Source organism: Lissotriton helveticus, chromosome 11 (assembly GCF_964261635.1).
Source record: "Lissotriton helveticus chromosome 11, aLisHel1.1, whole genome shotgun sequence".
In the NCBI taxonomy this organism is placed as follows: Eukaryota; Metazoa; Chordata; class Amphibia; order Caudata; family Salamandridae; genus Lissotriton; species Lissotriton helveticus.
Window position 1 is genome coordinate 1,146,250,348 of NC_136072.1, and position 17,270 is coordinate 1,146,267,617.

A 17,270-nucleotide genomic window follows, 5' to 3' on the forward strand; every position below is an offset into this window, starting at 1 on the left:
TGATGTTGATTTTATAGGGAATATGGGTGGTAAGTAGTTTTTAAATGGTGTTTAAAAAGTTTTTTGTTAAAAGTAGTAATTGAAATTTAAAAATGTATTTTCAATTTGAAAATGTAATTTTGAAGTAAAGGAATGTGAGGTTATATTTCTGTTTGAATACTTATTTCTATATTTTTTGTAATTTATTTACAAAAAATAAGTGTAGAAAATATTACTTTTTAAAATGAAAAAATGTATTCTAAATATACGTTATTAAAAATATTATTTTATTGATTATACATTTGGAGTTGTAATGTCTATTTATTATATTTTATCCTCCAGCACTGATTTTTGTTTCGTTTTGTAGTTGAAATAGTAATTTATTATGTTTTATTGTCCAGCACTTTCCCCGGAGTTTTTTTTGTTTTGAGGTTGGAATATTAATTTAATTATGTTTATTATCCAGCACTTTCCCTGAGTTTTGTTTGTTTTGGAGGTGGAATAGAAATTCATTAGGTTTATTATCCAGCCCTTCCCTGAGTTTTGTTGGTTTTGGAGTTGGAATAGTAATTTAATTAGGTTTATTATCCAGCACTTTCCCCGAGTTTTGTTGGTTTTGGAATAGTAATTTAATTTGTTTTATTATCCAGCACTTACCCTGAATTTAATTTGTTTTGGATTTGGAATAGTCATTTATTACGTTTTATTATGCAGCACTTTCCCCGAGTTTTGTTTGTTTTGGAGTTGGAATAGTAATTTAATTAGGTTTATTATCCAGCCCTTTCCCTGAGTTTTGTTGGTTTTGGAGTCCGAATAGTAATCTAATTAGGTTTATTATCCAGCACCTTCCCTTAATTTAGGAGCTCATTACGATGGCGGAACTATCGCCACCGCCATCGTCATTTACCCCGCCACATGGAGTTGTAATAGTAATTTAATTAGGTTTATTAACAAGCACTTTCCCTGAGTTTTATTGTTTTTGGAGTTAGGTATAGTAAATGTTAATTGTTTATTAGTTATTTTATTTTTTATTTTGTAGATACATTTAAATAAGAAAGGAGATGTATGTTAGTTATTGTTGTAAACATTTTGCCTGCCAAGTTGTGCATGCACATGCAGGGGGGTACCATAGGTACCCCCCATGTGCCCGCCCACCTCCCCTACATCCTGGGGGCCCGCAACAGGCCCCCAACCTTGAAATCCGCATTCCAAGGAAAGGCTGCCCCCGCCTGCATCCTGATATGATGGCGGTGTCTAGCAGACACAGCCAACATATTAAACCCTTTTTCGCCCGGTCGACTTGTTGACCGGGTGGAAAAGCGGCGGACAGTCTTCCCGTCCACGGCAGTACCACCCCCATACTAATATGGTGGGGGAAATGGGTGGCAGGTGGGCTAGGATGTAGAAATATACTTACCTTTTTTAGTTGATGGAGTGTCCTCTGTAGATCATCTGGTTTTGTAAATTTTTGTAGAAACTGTTAAACATTTGTTAGCTATGTTTTGCTATTTTATTCAGTTTTGTTCGGTCTGAATAATTTATGTTAGTTGTTGATTAAGTTATATACCTTGGGCCCGATTCTGATGCAGGTTGGAAAGCATTCCCACCCAGGGCCTGATTCTGATGCGGTTAGGGAGGCCTCCTAATGGCATTTGCTCCTTCCGAATAGCATCGGGAGCGACCCAGTGCCCAATTATGATGTGGTTAGGAACATGTGCTCCCATTGAAGTCAATAGGAGTCCAACCAAGTCGTATCTGGAAGCATCCGGATGCATCGTACTTGGTCAGTCGGACTCTCCCGATCAGAGTGGGTCAGAAACAATTTCCAACCCGATTCGGCCGGGAAGCATTTCCAACCCGCATCAGAAACAGCCCCTTTGTGTTGTATTTTATTGTTGTGTACGTAAATCTTTGTGTTGAATTTTCTAGATGCTATTTTAGTGATGTTGAATCTGTTATATATAAAGGAAATGATGTTATAATATTCCACAAGTTATTTTAATTTATTCAGTTACTAAGGGCCCCATTAGGATGGCAGGCGGACTCCTGTCCGCCCACCTCCCAAGCGGTGCCGGGACCGGGCGCCAGGTGTGCGGCGGTCCCGCACCATCAATTAGGATGCCACCGCCACCATGGTGGTGGCAACCCACATTCACAACATTGTGGCGGGTGGTGCTCACAGCACCGCCCGCCACAATGCTGTGAATGGCCGTTGTGAATTGGCATGCACAACATGACAGGCATGGCGCGGTGCCTGCCACCTTGCCCATTCCAATGTTGGGGGGTACCATAGGTCTGGGGGCCTGCAATGGGCCACCGTAGCAAATACAGCATGCCTTTTATGAATAATGCCACATCATAATATGGATGGTGGTGTCTTGCAGACACCGCCACCGTATTGTGTCTCTTTTACACCCGGTTGAGATGGCGACCGGCGGAAAAGCGTCGGACGTTCTTTCCGTCTGCTGCGGTGCCCCCGCCATACTAATATGGGGGGGAGATAACCAGGGACTTATGGCGGGCGTATCGCCACCGCCGGGCCGGGGGAACACCGTCGGCCCGGTGGTGGCGATCCGCCTGCCATCATAATGGGGCCCAAAGTTTTGTGCTTACCTTTATTGCGGGATGTTTGTAATAGTTTTGGGTATGGTTGTTTTTCGTTTCATCTTTTGTCTGTCAAAGGTTCGCTCTTCCTCTGTGGTTGTCCGTTGTCCGGTACATTTTATGTTAATTATTTGATTGTTTTTATAGTGTTTGTTTACTTAGTTAGAGTTTTTTATTGGTTTGTGTGTTTCAAATGGATTGGTTGAAATAGCTTTTTTGAATTTTTTAGTTGTTACCTTGAAATTTATTTAATGTTCATTATGCTTATTTATTGTTTGTATTATTTAATTTTATATGTAGATAAATGTGTTTTTTTATATTATATATCATTTTGTTTATTTTCGTTACTTGTGATTTTTTTCATGTTATATTGTTTGTTTATTAATTTGTGCATGTATATTATATTTATTTGTTTAAATTAATGTGGTTAATTTGTATTTAATTCTGTTTATTTAAAATATTTGGTATATGTTATTTTATTTAATTATCGTAAATAGTATTTATGTTTACATTTTATTTTTGATATAGTTAATATGTATTTTATCGATGTTTGTGTTGTCATTAATGTTTGTATCGATATTTTTGTTGTTTAATTTATTTTAATGTTATCGATATTTTTGTGTTCAATATTTTTGTCGGTATTTTTGTCATCGAGATTTATTAAACCTATATTTTTTTATCAATATTAGTGTAACTTCTATTTTGTGTTATGTCAATATTTTAGTTTACGATTTTGTTGAGTCGATATTTTGTAGTTCGATGTTATGAGTGTCGATGTTGTATCAGAGATCGGGTGTAAACACCCTAAAGATAAGTAGTCCATTTGCTACTTATCACTACCTACATCTACATTTTTTATTTATATTCAGGTGGTACCCCTGACACCATAAACTTAGATTTGACAGATCAAGAAGCAAAGACAAAGAAGAGCCATGAGAAAAGTAAGAACTAAAGACTGCTATGGACTTTTGGCACCAAACCCTGTCTGCACCAAGTCTCAACAGTCATGACCAGCATTCAAGAACACTGGGAGACTGCCAGAACTTCACAAATCGCCAGCAAATCTCCTGTGGAGTAGAGGAGCTACTCTTCTTAAGTCTGCAGGCACCAAAACACGATGTCCGGTCAACCAAGTTATTGCTTTCCAGCCAGCCCTATGCAGGAGCCCCATAGGAAGAGGACCCGGTGCTCCCGAAGGACAGATCTATCCCCCACCAAGTGAGAGGACACCAGGACCAACTGGAGCTACCCAGGAACAATACCCGGGGTACTGGACCCCTTGCAAAAAGCACAGCCCTTGAGGGTCCAATCCGGGCTCCCATTGCACCAAGGCAGAGCAGTCATCGAGGGATGTTAGCACCGCTGAGATACACTTAGAGTGGCCCAGCAATTCTGATTTTTGCACCCTCAACTGGCGGGACCAACGACCGCAAGGCTCCAGGATGCACAGAGCCCAGCGACCTTTCCGCCAGCACCTGAGTGCCCTGGTCCTATTACTGACAAAATCAAAGGTGACCCTTGTCCCCTGTTGGGAGCTCCTGGACTTGTCCCCAAGTCGCCCTCAGCAGTCTGGTTCTAGTTGTGCCCCCCCTTCTTACTGGCATAGTGCACACAGCTACCAACCCATCGAATACCTCTGCACCCAGAAGACCGAGGCCAGGTAACTGGAACTTTGAACCTTGGCCCCTTACACGCTTAAGACCCGAAGCAGACCCCCAGAAGCAGACCTTAAATACCTGTAACTTATCTATGCCTTTTCTCCCACAGTAAAGAATTGTGCATAAAGGCACATTTAAGTAATTGTTTACTTACCTGCAAAATTTAATATTTAAAAAAAGTACTTACTTGATAATGAAGTTCTTAGTATCAAAATGTGTACAAAAATACAAAGTATTTTTCTAAATTGGTCTCAAATTTATTCTTTAGTGCATCTCATTTATTGCCTCTGTGGGTAGCACTACCCTCGTAGCCGAACTGTTTGCCCACAGTACAACAAAAGAGCATTTGGTTTATCATTTTTGCCTCTGTAAACCAATTGGGTCTTGCCTGGACTCTATACACAGTGTACTTCGTTTTGGTCCACTACATAAAGAGCCTACTTCCTATAGTCCAGGAGTGGTTCACTCTCTGCTTCCCGATCCTCACCAGTAACCATCAGCATGGCCACATCAGCCTGTAAAGGTTTCAGGCGATTTACATGGATGACCCTGTGAGTGCCTAGGTCAATCAGGTAGGTGATCTGACCACTCATTTTGTCCTGAAGGGCCCTAGGTGCTACTAGCTCCAAAACTCATACCTTCTGCCCTGGTTGGAACTCCACCAGTGCAGCCTTTTGGTCATACCAGAGCTTCTGGAGCTCTTCGCTGTCCTCTGGGTTTTTGGTTGCTTTACCCATGTACTCAGCCATCCTAGAACTTAGGCCAAGCACATAGTCCACAGTGTCTTGCTTAGGCTCTTTATCTAAAGGAAGGCTCAGAGAGACCTCTCATAGTGGTTCCCTTACAGGATGACCAAACAGAAGTTCAAAGGGAGGATAGCCCACTCTCTTCTGTGGAACTTCTCTGTAGAATAGAATAGCTTTATTGTACAATTAATTAAAACTCACAATGTTAAAACTTCCATCATTAGGAATCATTTTAAGCTTGTTTTCACATATATTATTAAAACGGAAGAAAGGTGTTTAAAACCCTGTAAAATCATTATTCTTGTTTGCATTGTCTGTGTGGTCCTTCTCTTAGTTCAAAAAGTATGGATCCGTGTGCTGGCACATGATTTTGGCTTGACCAGATCCTTAGCAGACTGTTCCTTTATTTGATTAGCCAGCTGTTACATGCTATTTTTCGCTGCACCATGTGGTTGGCTCTTGAGTCTTATGGCCACAATGTCAAAGAACCTTGTCAGTCTGCAGTTTAGTTGGACCTCTTCAGGATTAAAGCATATCATCACGGCTTGCCTGCAGTTTGTTATGCCTTTTTGGTTCCATAATGTTCGAAGTAGGGCGCACCTGATGTCCATCAGGTTGGAGCAGATGCAGATAATGTGTAGTAAATCCTCTTTCCCTGATCCACAAAGACGGCAATGATGATCTTCTGATCTCCTTTTCCAAGGTGCCAAGTGAGGTAGAATTGGAAGGACGCCAAAGTGCAAGTTTAGAAATGTGTCTTTTGTCTTCCGCGTTAGACCCGTTTTCAGGTATTTCTGCAGTATGAGAGCTTTTTTTAGTCTTTCAGCACAGCCCATCCATGTGCCCTCTTGGCTAAGGTTTCTTTGTCTTCAATGGATGTTATCAGTTTAGTTACTTTGGTTACCACCTTTTTGAAACTATTGTCAATCGGTGACTCCCAGAGGTGTGTTAGTTCTAGGTATTCTAATGATTCTAGTAGATACTTCTTGGCCGGTGAACTCGATCGTGTTGACAGTTCGGTCCAGAGGTGGGCATTTAGGGATCGTTGCTCCGCGCCTTTAATTTTGTGCCAGCTTTTTATGTAGGCGAAAAGAAGGCATGGCAAAAGCACACACCATCTCCTTCTGAGTTTTTCAGGGAGTCCCATGATCATAGGGGGTGGTAAACTTGTACTTCACCCCACACAGCTTTTAGGTAGCCAGACACTAAGAGGGTGATTATAATAGTGGGCGGATCGCCACCGCTGGCCCGGCGGTGGCGATCTACCCGCCATCCCAACGTGATTATCATGGCGGGGGTACCGCGGCGGACGGAAGGTCCGTCCACTGCTTTTCTGCCGGTTGGCAATAGTTACGATTGCCGGCTGGACGGACTTGGCCACTATCCATCCATTTTAGGATGGGTGCAGTAACTGGCGGTGTTGCCGCCATGGAAAGGCTGGCGGGGTTTGGCTACTGGGGACCATTGTGGGCCCCCTTGGGGGTAGGGTGGTGTACCCATGGTAACCCCCTGCAGTTCCCTGCACCCAGTGGCAGGCACCACGTGGTGCCTGTCATGTGGTGCAAGGAAATGCAGTGCATGCCCTTTTACCATTGCGGACGGTACTGCAATCAGCAGCACCATCCGCAATGGTAAAAGGGCAGGATACGCCCGCCATTGTGGCGGGAGCATCCTTATTGGGCTGGTGAGACCGCTGCATATCTGGCGGTTGGACCCATCACCGTTTTGATGGAAGGCGGACTGATGCCTGCCGCCAATATAATGAGCCCCTTAGTTTGTACCTCTCACTGACACCTCCTTAAAAAAAGCCTACTCTAGTAAAGATACTGATGAGGGCTCTGGGTCCATAGGGGAATTGCTTCTGGATAACTGATGGCATGATCCACTACCACCAGTATAAATCTGTTTCCTGATGCTGCTGGAGTCAAGGAGACCAACTATATCAATTCATACCTTTTCAAAGGGAGCCCTCATCCACAAGAAGTGGAACTATAGGGGCCTTTGCCCCTTTGTCTTGCCACTGGGCAGGGGCGGCCTTAGGCATGTGCAAGCTGTGCACCTGTACAGGGCCACCAAACCCCAGTGGCCTCCACGCCAATATATATCCTTAATATAATAATCCTCTGAGGATGGATACATATTTGCGTGGCGGCGCCTGGCAGGGATTTGCCGGCCTCCGGCTCTTTCCCACTTCCTAACACCCTGACCCCACCCCTCCTGCGCTCCGGGGGGCTCCGCCCCGCCCGGACCCCCTCTTCCGGGGCCCCTACCTATGCTCCCTGCTCAGGGCCACCATGAGCCTAGAGCCGCCCCTGCACTGGGTTGACAGGTATCACAGGAGTTGTAAAGCTCCTTCACATTCTGGGACTCACATGTCCAGTAGAAGTGGGTGATTAACATACTCCAGGTTTTGGTCTAGCCAAGATGCCCAGCTAAGGGGATGCCATAAGCTAGCGAGCGCAAGACCTTTGTACTGCTGAGGCACTACCTCTCTCCTAGTGGTACCAGGTTTAGGGTCTATGGCCTAAACATACAGGAGTCCCTCATCCCAATAGGTTCTGTGGGAGCCACCGAGATCTCCCCTTTCCTGATTAGCAGCTTGCTGTCTCGGGCTCTCAAGAGTGGGACTGGTCCTCTTCTACTGGCACAGCTCTTCCCTAGAGGGTCTCACTGGGCTTAGGAACTCTGCTGTTATGGCCCGGTTAACAGTTCCCTCTGGGGCCGCCAGGTCGTCTCCTGAAGAGAGGGGACCTGACCTTGTGGCTGTTCAGAAGTTGGTTTCCCAGACATCTTACCCTTTCTCTTGGAGGTTTGGGCTATTATTCCAGGCGTTAACTCCTCTTTTTCACCTTGGGCTTTGCGCTCTTGTTTTTACGCACACCCATTCAGGTATTCCGAGCATGGGACTTGAGCTCTACCTCATTCCTGGCTGAGGTCTCCAGATCATTTCCCTTGCAGACATTCTACTGGAATTAAAGAGGAGCCAACCACCTTTTTTTGGCCAGTAACCCCTTTCCATTCCAAGGACATCATATCCATGGGATGGACCTTAGTCTGGTTATCAGTACTGGTGACTGGATAGGTCTCTCCAGTTAAATACTGTTCAGGGGATATCAGTTTCTCAGTCACTAAAGTGACACTTGCACCTGCATCCCTCTGTGCTTCCACTCAAACCTCATTAATATGTGGCTGTTGTCTGCATTATTCCATATTACTGGGACAGACAGCCAGGGCAGCTACATTCACCCCACCCTCTGAGACTAAAGGGTCTTCAGTGTGCTCTCGGACCTGGTCAGGGCACACCAAGGATCTCAACTGGAGACTCACCACCCTCGTGGTAACTGGGGTGCACTAGAGGAAGCCTTTTTGGGACAGGAGAAGTTCCCAGTTCAGTGTGCATTGGGTTTGCAATTAAAACATCAAGCCTTTTTGGGATCCCAGTTCTTACCCTGGCACCCAACCCTTTGATCATGAAGTGTCTCAGGGTCAACAATCCTGAGCAGGTTTTTGGAGGCCTTTAGAAGACGCTTTTACCTTTAGACTGTCCTGCAACTTTCCCAGTTCTCGATCAGGTGAAGGTCTAAATGAAGACTATTCCAATGCACCACTCCCAGAAAAAGAATGGCCACCTGTTCTAACTTGTTTTTATCCATTTAGCCTTGGCGAGCGCCAAGTTTCATGATCTCAGTTCACGTGCCGGAATATAGAATTCCATTTTGTCTTGAAAAATTTTAGGCCCAGGATTATATAGTGACCTGTGTATATGGCAAAAAAGCTTGAAGCTGGCTATTTTCCTTACTGACAGCCAATGTAGGGTTGCCAGGAAGGTTGAAGCCAAGTTATGTGTGTCCATATTACAGATCAGCTTGAAAGCTGCGTTCTGGATTACCTGGAGTCTAGTAAAGAGATAACCCACCACGCCCACATACAGGGCGTTACTATAATCCAGTCTGCTGGTTATCAATGCCTAAACTATCGAACTGGTAGCCACCTAAACATCCATTTCAGTAGTTTGTGGGTGTCTAAGTATTTTCAGCAGGTGGCAATAACTTGTTCCTGCATTGAGAGTGAGTCACCAATGATAACACCAAGATTGTGTGCCTATTTCTTGGGAATTGGTGCTTCTCCTAGAGAAGTAGGCCCCCAGGATGAATCCCATTTTCGATCAGAACCATCGAATAGTAGGAATTCAGATTTTTCAGCGTTAAGTTTAAGACAATGTTCTGTAATCCAATCTGCAACTTCTGAGATGTAATTAGTAAAGTTGCCTCAAGCTTCTTCATGTTTTTGCCCCACAGAGCTTGATCTTTCTCCCTATTTAAAATATTGCTGCCACCAGATGGGTCCTAGGCCCACCTCAGCCCTTTACTTATCTATGGCCTTGATTATCCAGTATTATGGGTGTCTTTCATAGATTCACATGCCTGAATCATTCCCCGTCGTCGAGACGGGAGTCTCCGGTACATAGAAAAGTAATGTCTTATAGACATACATAGAGAATAGTAGGCCTAAAGGCCTCACCTTAGTAACATATCCATGTCCTTTTGTAAAAAGGACCAAACTCTAGAGAAGAGCCAATCAGCTATCACCTCCCTCTAGAACCTTCCTGACAGGAGCCTCAGTTCCTCAGATTTTCTACCGCACGTTGTACTAAGGGAGTCTCCTCTGAGCTCTGCTCAGATTCTGTGTTTTTTCACTTCATTAAATGACTTTGTTGTCAAGGATTCTTTTCTACTATGGATTATGTTCAAATACATTCTTTAAAGAAGGTCTGGTACAGGCCAAAGACTACAAGGTATGTCGCACTTTCTCAAGTAAGTTTTTGAGAGGTTGTGAAGGGTGATTTTTAATATGGTGTCAAACACTAAGACCAGAAAGGAGGTTTTTTATTTTCTCCAGTGACCGTGATGAGGCGTTATCCTCAACGTCTAGGAGACCTCAAAAGAGAAGAGAATCTCCTCAGACTCATTCCTCAGGGGAACATCCTGAGAAGGCCCTCAAAAAAGACCACTCATGGGTCTTCTGGGCGCAGTTCTTAAAAATCTCCTCACTCTGTGGATAAGGAGAGTAAAGGACTTGCTTTTGGAGAAAAATCATGTCAAAAAGGCGACTTCTGAGCCGTCAAAATCACCTCCTCTGGTCATAGGACCCTTCAGGAAGGCGTCTTCTATTCCTCCTGAGGTAAAGACTAAGAAGCCAACATCGTCAACAGGATCGTCGACAAAGAAACCATCATCATTGCCTATTACAGCCTCTTCGTCTACGATGGCCTCGTCTACGATGGCCTCATCTACGATGGCCTCATCTACGATGGCTCATCTACAATGGCTCGTCTACGACGGCTCGTCGACGACGGCTCGTCGACGACGGCTCGTCGACGACAGCTCGTCTATGATGGCCTTGTCTACGATGGCCTCGTCTACGATGGCCTCGTCTACGATGGCCTCATCTACGATGGCCTCATCTACGATGGCCTGTCTACGACGGCTCGTCTACGACGGCTCGTCTACGACGGCTCGTCGACGATGGCCTTGTCTACGATGGCCTTGTCTACGATGGCCTTGTCTACGATGGCCTTGTCTACGATGGCTCGTCTACGATGGCTCGTCTACGATGGCTCGTCTACGACGGCTCGTCGACGGTGGCTCGTCTACGACGGCTCGTCGACGATGGCCTGTTTACAGCGTCGACGACTGCCTCATCTACGATGGCCTCGTCTATGATGGCTCATCTACAATGGCTCGTCTACGACGGCTCGTCTACGACTGCTCGTCGATGACGACGGCCTCGTCTAGGACTGCTCATCTATGACGGCCTGTTTACGGCGTCGACGATGGCCTAGTCTACGATGGCCTCGTCTGCGATGGCTTGTCTACGATGGCCTCGTCTACGACTGCGTCGTCGACGACGGCCTCATCTATGACGGCTCGTCTACGACGACCTGTCTATGGCGTCGACGATGGCCTCGTCTACGATGGCCTCATCTACGAGGGCTCCTCTTCGATGGCTCATCTACGACGGCATCGTCATCGACGGCCTCGTCTATGACTGCTCGTCTACGACGGCCTGTCTACGGCGTCGATGATGGCTTAGTCTACCATGGCCTAGTCTACCATGGCCTCGTCTACCATGGCCTCGTCTACCATGGCCTCGTCTACGATGGCCTCATCTACGATGGCCTCATCTACGATGGCCTCATCTACGATGGCCTCATCTACGATTGCTCCTCTACGATGGCTCCTCATCGACGGCCTCGTCTACGACGGATCGTCTATGATGTTGCCTAAGACGGCCTCGTCTATGACTGCTCGTCTAAGACGGCATAGTCTATGACGCCGATCTCGTCGACGGACCCGTCGACGAGGGAAATTCCGACAATTTTGGAATGTCTTATAATGTGGTAGAGAGGGCTGCTCAGCGTTTTAAGATCTCCATGGTCTCTCAAGAACCGGTCTGCTTCTTGTATGACTTCACAGAACCTCTCAAGAAGGCAGTAAGGTCAATACCGATTGTCGATTACCTATAGTCAGAAGGGGTAAAGGTCATGCAGAACCCCTCCTCTGTATCACCAGTGATCCCTCAGTTGGATAAGAAGTATAGGGCGCCAGATACAGCACCCGCATGTTTAACAGGGCATCCTAAGCCGGACTCCGTGGTGACACAGGCGGCCTAGAAGACCTCCAGGAATCCTTCGGCCCCTTTGTCGCTTCCTCCTGGTAAGGAGGTAAGAAGAGTGGACAACATTGGGAACAGGTTTTCCTCAATATCGACAATGACGGTAAAGGCCGCGAACGCCCTAGCGCTCTTGGGACGCTATAATAGGCAATTGTGGGCACACATAGCCCCATAGCTGTCGGAATTGCCAGATTCATCCAAAGAGGAAGTAAAGAGGATTCTGCTAGATGATGAGGCATCGACGTCAGAAACTATAGACTGCGCGATGGATATCGCTATGACAGGGTTCCGCCAGTTGGCTGGAGCAGCAGTCTTGCGGCTCCAAGGATGGCTAAAGGCAACCTCTTTCCGTCCTGAGGTGCAAACAAAGATTTTGGGCATGCCATATGTTAGCCAGTTACTATTTCGCATGAAAAATTGATGAAGCAGACACTGCGAGACCTTTGGGCACTCTTCAGTATAAGAACCAGTCCTGTTGTAGAAATAGAGGAAGAGGACAGTCTTCCTACAGAGGAAATTATTAATACAGGTCTTCCTGCCCTTCAGGCCAGAGTAGACCGCAATACCAACAGCGCCAACAACAGCAAAACAAGCAATCCTCTTTTGGGAGGTCGTCCTTTCAAGGTACAGGACAGCGGAAATAACAAAAATCTATGGCTGCTTCTATGAGAGATCTCGATTATCCTGCAGAAAGGAGCAATAGAGAGAGTACCTCCATCTCAGAAGGGAAAAGGGTTTTATTCTTGCTTCTTTTGATCCAGAAAAAAGACAAGAAGTGGAGACCAATCTTGGACCTTGGGGCCCTCAACAAATTCCTAAGAAGTAGTCGTTTCGCATGGTAACGATCCAGGAGGTCTTGCAACTACTGTAACAGCAGGATTGTAGGGCGTCCCTAGACATACAGGACGCTTACTTCCATATCCCAATTCACAGGAATCACAAAAAGGTACTTGCGATTTGCAGTAGCGAGCAGACACTTGCAGTTTCGCGTTCTGCCCTTCGGGCTCAAATCTGCACCGCGCATATTCACGAAATGTCGTACCCCGGTGGCGGCATATCTCAGACAGTGCCATCACCAAGTCTTTCCGTATCTGGATGACTGGCTGGTCAGGACTCCATCCTTAGAAGACGCGTCGAGGTCTTCCAACGCCTGTTTAAAGCTTTTCGATTGTTAGGGTCTCACCCTCAATCAGGAAAAATCGGTCCTACAACCTTCTCAGTGCATCAGTCTCCTAGGTGCAACCCTGGACACACGGTCAGCAAAAGCTTTCCCATCCAGAGAGAGGATGTACAAGCCCCTTGCACTATCTGCTATAGTAGCCTCGAAGAAAGTCTTGACAGTCAGTCACTTCAAATCCCTCCTGGGGATGTCAGCGTGTATCCTCCTGATTCCTCACTGTCGACTACGAATGAGGAATCTACAGGAGGCGCTCTTGAAGCAGTGGGTCCAATGCACAGGGTCATTCGACGACCACATAAAAGTGAATCCTCAGATGGTCGGAGCCCTGCAATGGTGGATGTCGTCTCAAAACCTCTCTCAAGGCTTGTCATTCCTGCTTCCGGCTGCTCCTCATGTTCTCACAACAGGCGCCTCCTTGGAAGGCTGGGGAGCTTTTCTGCAAGAGCTGCAGATAAGCGGGTAGTGGTCTCCTATGGAGAAGAAACTACATATCAATCTGCTCGAACTGCGGGCAGTCTTCCTGGCCCTTCAAGCTTTCCTGCCAAGAATAAAACATTCCCTGGTGCTCATCCGGACAGACAACACCACGACTAAGCACTACCTCAACAAAGAGGGAGGGACACGCTCGCTGACACACTATCGCGAGTTGCACAAAATAATCTGGAATTGGCTCATACTCCACAATATAACCCTAAGAGCGGAATATGTCCCAGGCACGGACAATGTGCTCTCCGACTTGTTGAGCAGGCAGAAAACATCGTCACACGAGTGGGAGCTAGATCAACAAATTATCGACCAGATCTTCTCCAGATGGGGCACGCCTCAAATCGATCTATTTGCGACGACAATGAACACCAAATGCCCACACTTCGCAAGTTGGCATCCCCAGTCAGGGTCTCTAGGGAATGCATCTTCCATCGCATGGCGCAACGTCGTTGCGTACGCCTTTCCGCCATTCCCGATGCTTCCCAGAGTCCTCAGGAAAATTTAGGTGGAGCCTTGTACTCTAATTTTAATAGCCCCAACTTGGCCGAGGCAACATTGGTTCACAGAGCTCCACCGTCTATCCCTGGAGCCGCCGGTCCACCTGGGCAGTATCTATCTCTGCTTACAATGAACAACAATAAAGTTCAACATCTGGATTTGAGGTCTCTCAGGTTAGTCGCCTGGCTCCTGAGTGCAGAGAGTTCCACAATCTGAATATTCCACAAGACTGTAGACATTCTTGCCAGAGCAAGGGCGGATAGCACGACCAAGACGTATTCCCTGAAATGGAAGCGCTTTTGTGTTTGGTGTGCAGATCACGGGATTCGGCCTTTCTCCACATCACCGGAGCAAATATTACCTTATCTATTACATCTGGCACAGTCGGGCCTAGCCCACTCCTCCATTAAAGTACACTTAGCAGCAATATCTCGTTATAAAGAACTTCAACGAGTCCATCGCTCTGGTCAAGCGGATTGATTAAGCAATTTCTAAAACGATTATACAGATCTTTCCCGCCAGTAAGGATGTTGCCACCTGCCTGGCATCTCAATGTGGTTCTTAACCAGCTCATGAAACATCCGTTCAAACCAGTACACAGAGCTGACCTAAAGTATGCCTCATAGAAATCAGCACTCCTCCTGACGCTCACATCTGCAAGGGGGGTCAGTGAGCTACAGGCGTTTTCAATCCAGGATCTTTTTCTACAGTTTAATAACGACAGAGTAATCCTGAGAACCAATCCTAGGTTTATCTCAAAAGTCCCGTTGGACTTCCACCTAAATGAACCTGTGGTTCTGCGTTCCTTCTTTCCGAACCCAAGCACGGCAGCTGAGAGATCGCTGCTTTCTTTGGATCTCAAGCGATGCTTGAAGTTTACACTGACAAAACAAAAACATTCAGGAAATCTAACCAGCTATTCATAGCTTACAGCAGACCTAGAAAATGTCTACCGCTTGCTAAGCAGAGCATCTCCAGATGCTTTTCTGCAGCCATTGCTTTCTGTCATGACCAAGCTGGACAGCCATTGCATTCCAAAGTGAGATCGCACTCCACGAGAGCCATGTCCACTTCTTTAGCTCTCTTTGCAGGGGTGCCAGTCATTGACATTTGCAGGGCGGCAACATGGAAGTCGCCGCATACCTTCACTAGGCACTACTGCCTGGATATGGAGCTGATGAATGATGCAGCAGTGAGACAATCAGTGTTACGCCATCTTTTCAGTAAGGTGAGCCTTCCTCTGTCCCTCCATCCTACTCTGGTGTGCCCATTTCTTTAGTAATACTTATTGTGGAGGTCTAATGATGGTTCATGCTCGCATGATGCCTCTTATCTAAGGACTTGTATATGCTGTTCCATCAGAAATGTGCACTCTGCATTGCTTGCTACTCTGATTCAGGCATGTGAATCTATGAAAGACACCCATAATACTGGATAAGAAATGCGTTACTTACCTGTAACTGCAGTTATCCAGTATTGGTGTCTTTCATAGATTCACATGCAACCCTCCCGCCTCCCCTGGAAGGACTCACCTAACTCTCTCAGTGTCACGCCTACTTAGCTTAGTGCGTACGAAAATCTGAGGAACTGAGGCTCCTGCCAGGAAGGTTCTAGAGGGAGGTGATAGCTGATTGGCTCTTCTCTAGAGTTTGGTCCTTTTTACAAAAGGACATGGATATGTTACTAAGGTGAGGCCTTTAGGCCTACTATTCTCTATGTATGTCTATAAGACATTACTTTTCTATGTACCGGAGACTCCCGTCTCGACGACGGGGAATGATTCAGGCATGTGAATCTATGAAAGACACCAATACTGGATAACTGCAGTTACAGGTAAGTAACGCATTTCTTTTGGTCTAAAGGGCTACACTTGTCTAGCCAGTTTCTGAAGATCAGGGTCTTCTTCTGCTTCTAAGGTACTGTTGGTGGTACTCCCAATAGGGTACTATCGGAAGGGGAATCATCAATCTCACTGAGAGCTCTATCCCCTGTAAGGGTTTCTCTCATTGCCAGGGCACTATTGTGTTTGGCAAGGAACTCCTGGAGTTATGCCCTAGTGGGTTGAGGTCCTATGGTGATGTCAGATGCTTTACAGAGGTTTTTAGGTTGCCCTAACTTAAGGTTCTTGTAGGGGGGCAAGTTGAGTTCCTGGCTAGCACCTTCCATAATAGACATGTTTTTAAAACAGTTGGGACCCCATTTGAAAATCTAAGAGAATTTTAAGGTCTAACTGGCTAAGATACTTTTTAATTTCTAATATATTAGGACTGGGGAGACTTTAACCAAGCAAAATCGACAAAAATATTTTTGTAAGCTAAAGACAATTTTGGATTCCTTAGTGGAATCGCTTATTAACAAAGTGGTAAAACAAATGTCAAGTCTTGTACACCACAAATATAGGAAGCTAGCTTTTATATAGTATACCAAAAAGAGGTATGCTACTGGGGGAGGAGCTACGCTGGCAACCAAGATGGCCGCATAAGCTCCCGGCTCCGTCGACCTCCGTCGCTGGCGGACCTATCCTGAAATTCATCCTGACCTCCCGCCCGACTCCCGTGTGTCTGAATCGTTGCTGAGCCCAGGGGGGCAATCCCGGAGTTTTTATCGCTCTGATTGACGAAGTTACACCGTCTTTCATTTTTGGGCCTACTCCAGTGTGTGAGCCGGGGCCTCGAGTACTGACCCAGCCGGGTTTCAGTTGAACAACATCGGAGTCCGTTCTCATCGGAGTGAAACTTCTTCTTGATCCTGGTGGTGGTGGTGGTCTTTGGTCCCGGCGAATACTAGACAGACGGCGACGAGACGTGATTGCAGCGGTGGGTGGGGGGCCAGGTCCCGGGGACCCTTTTGCGTCCCTCGGGGTCTGCGGGTTGGGCCCCCGCTCGCGGCACCGGTGTAAAGAGCGCCAAGCCTACAAGTGGCCCGTCGCCTCCGTCCATCCCGCTCCCGTTTGTTTCCCCGGAGAAGCCGGCCTCCGGGGTTAAGGACCTGCTCTATTATCGTGCAAGCAGAGATGGATCTGACGATGTGTGGACCAACACTGGGGACCGTAATGGCTGACATCGGGGCTTTTCACCTGCAAATGGAGGCTGCTCTCCACAAATTGACTGTAAGCATCGAGACTGTGTTTGAGACCGGACTCCAGCCCTGTGTCAGACCTGCAACATGAGGTGACCCCCGCGAAGCTTAATCTAACTCTAGAGGAGAGCCCCGAACTTAATCAAGACCTGGTGCCATTTGTCTATACACGAATACAGCGGTACGATCCTGGAACCCCTGAACAACTAGCAAGATCGGCAGAGTCATCGCCCGCGCAGGACTCATTTCTTCCTTCACTTCTGGAGACCTCCATTACTACTTTTTGGACTGACTTTCGTGTATCCGGTATACTTCGAAACTTAACATTTTTTACCCTTTCAGGATGTATTGGTATCCTTTTTCTAC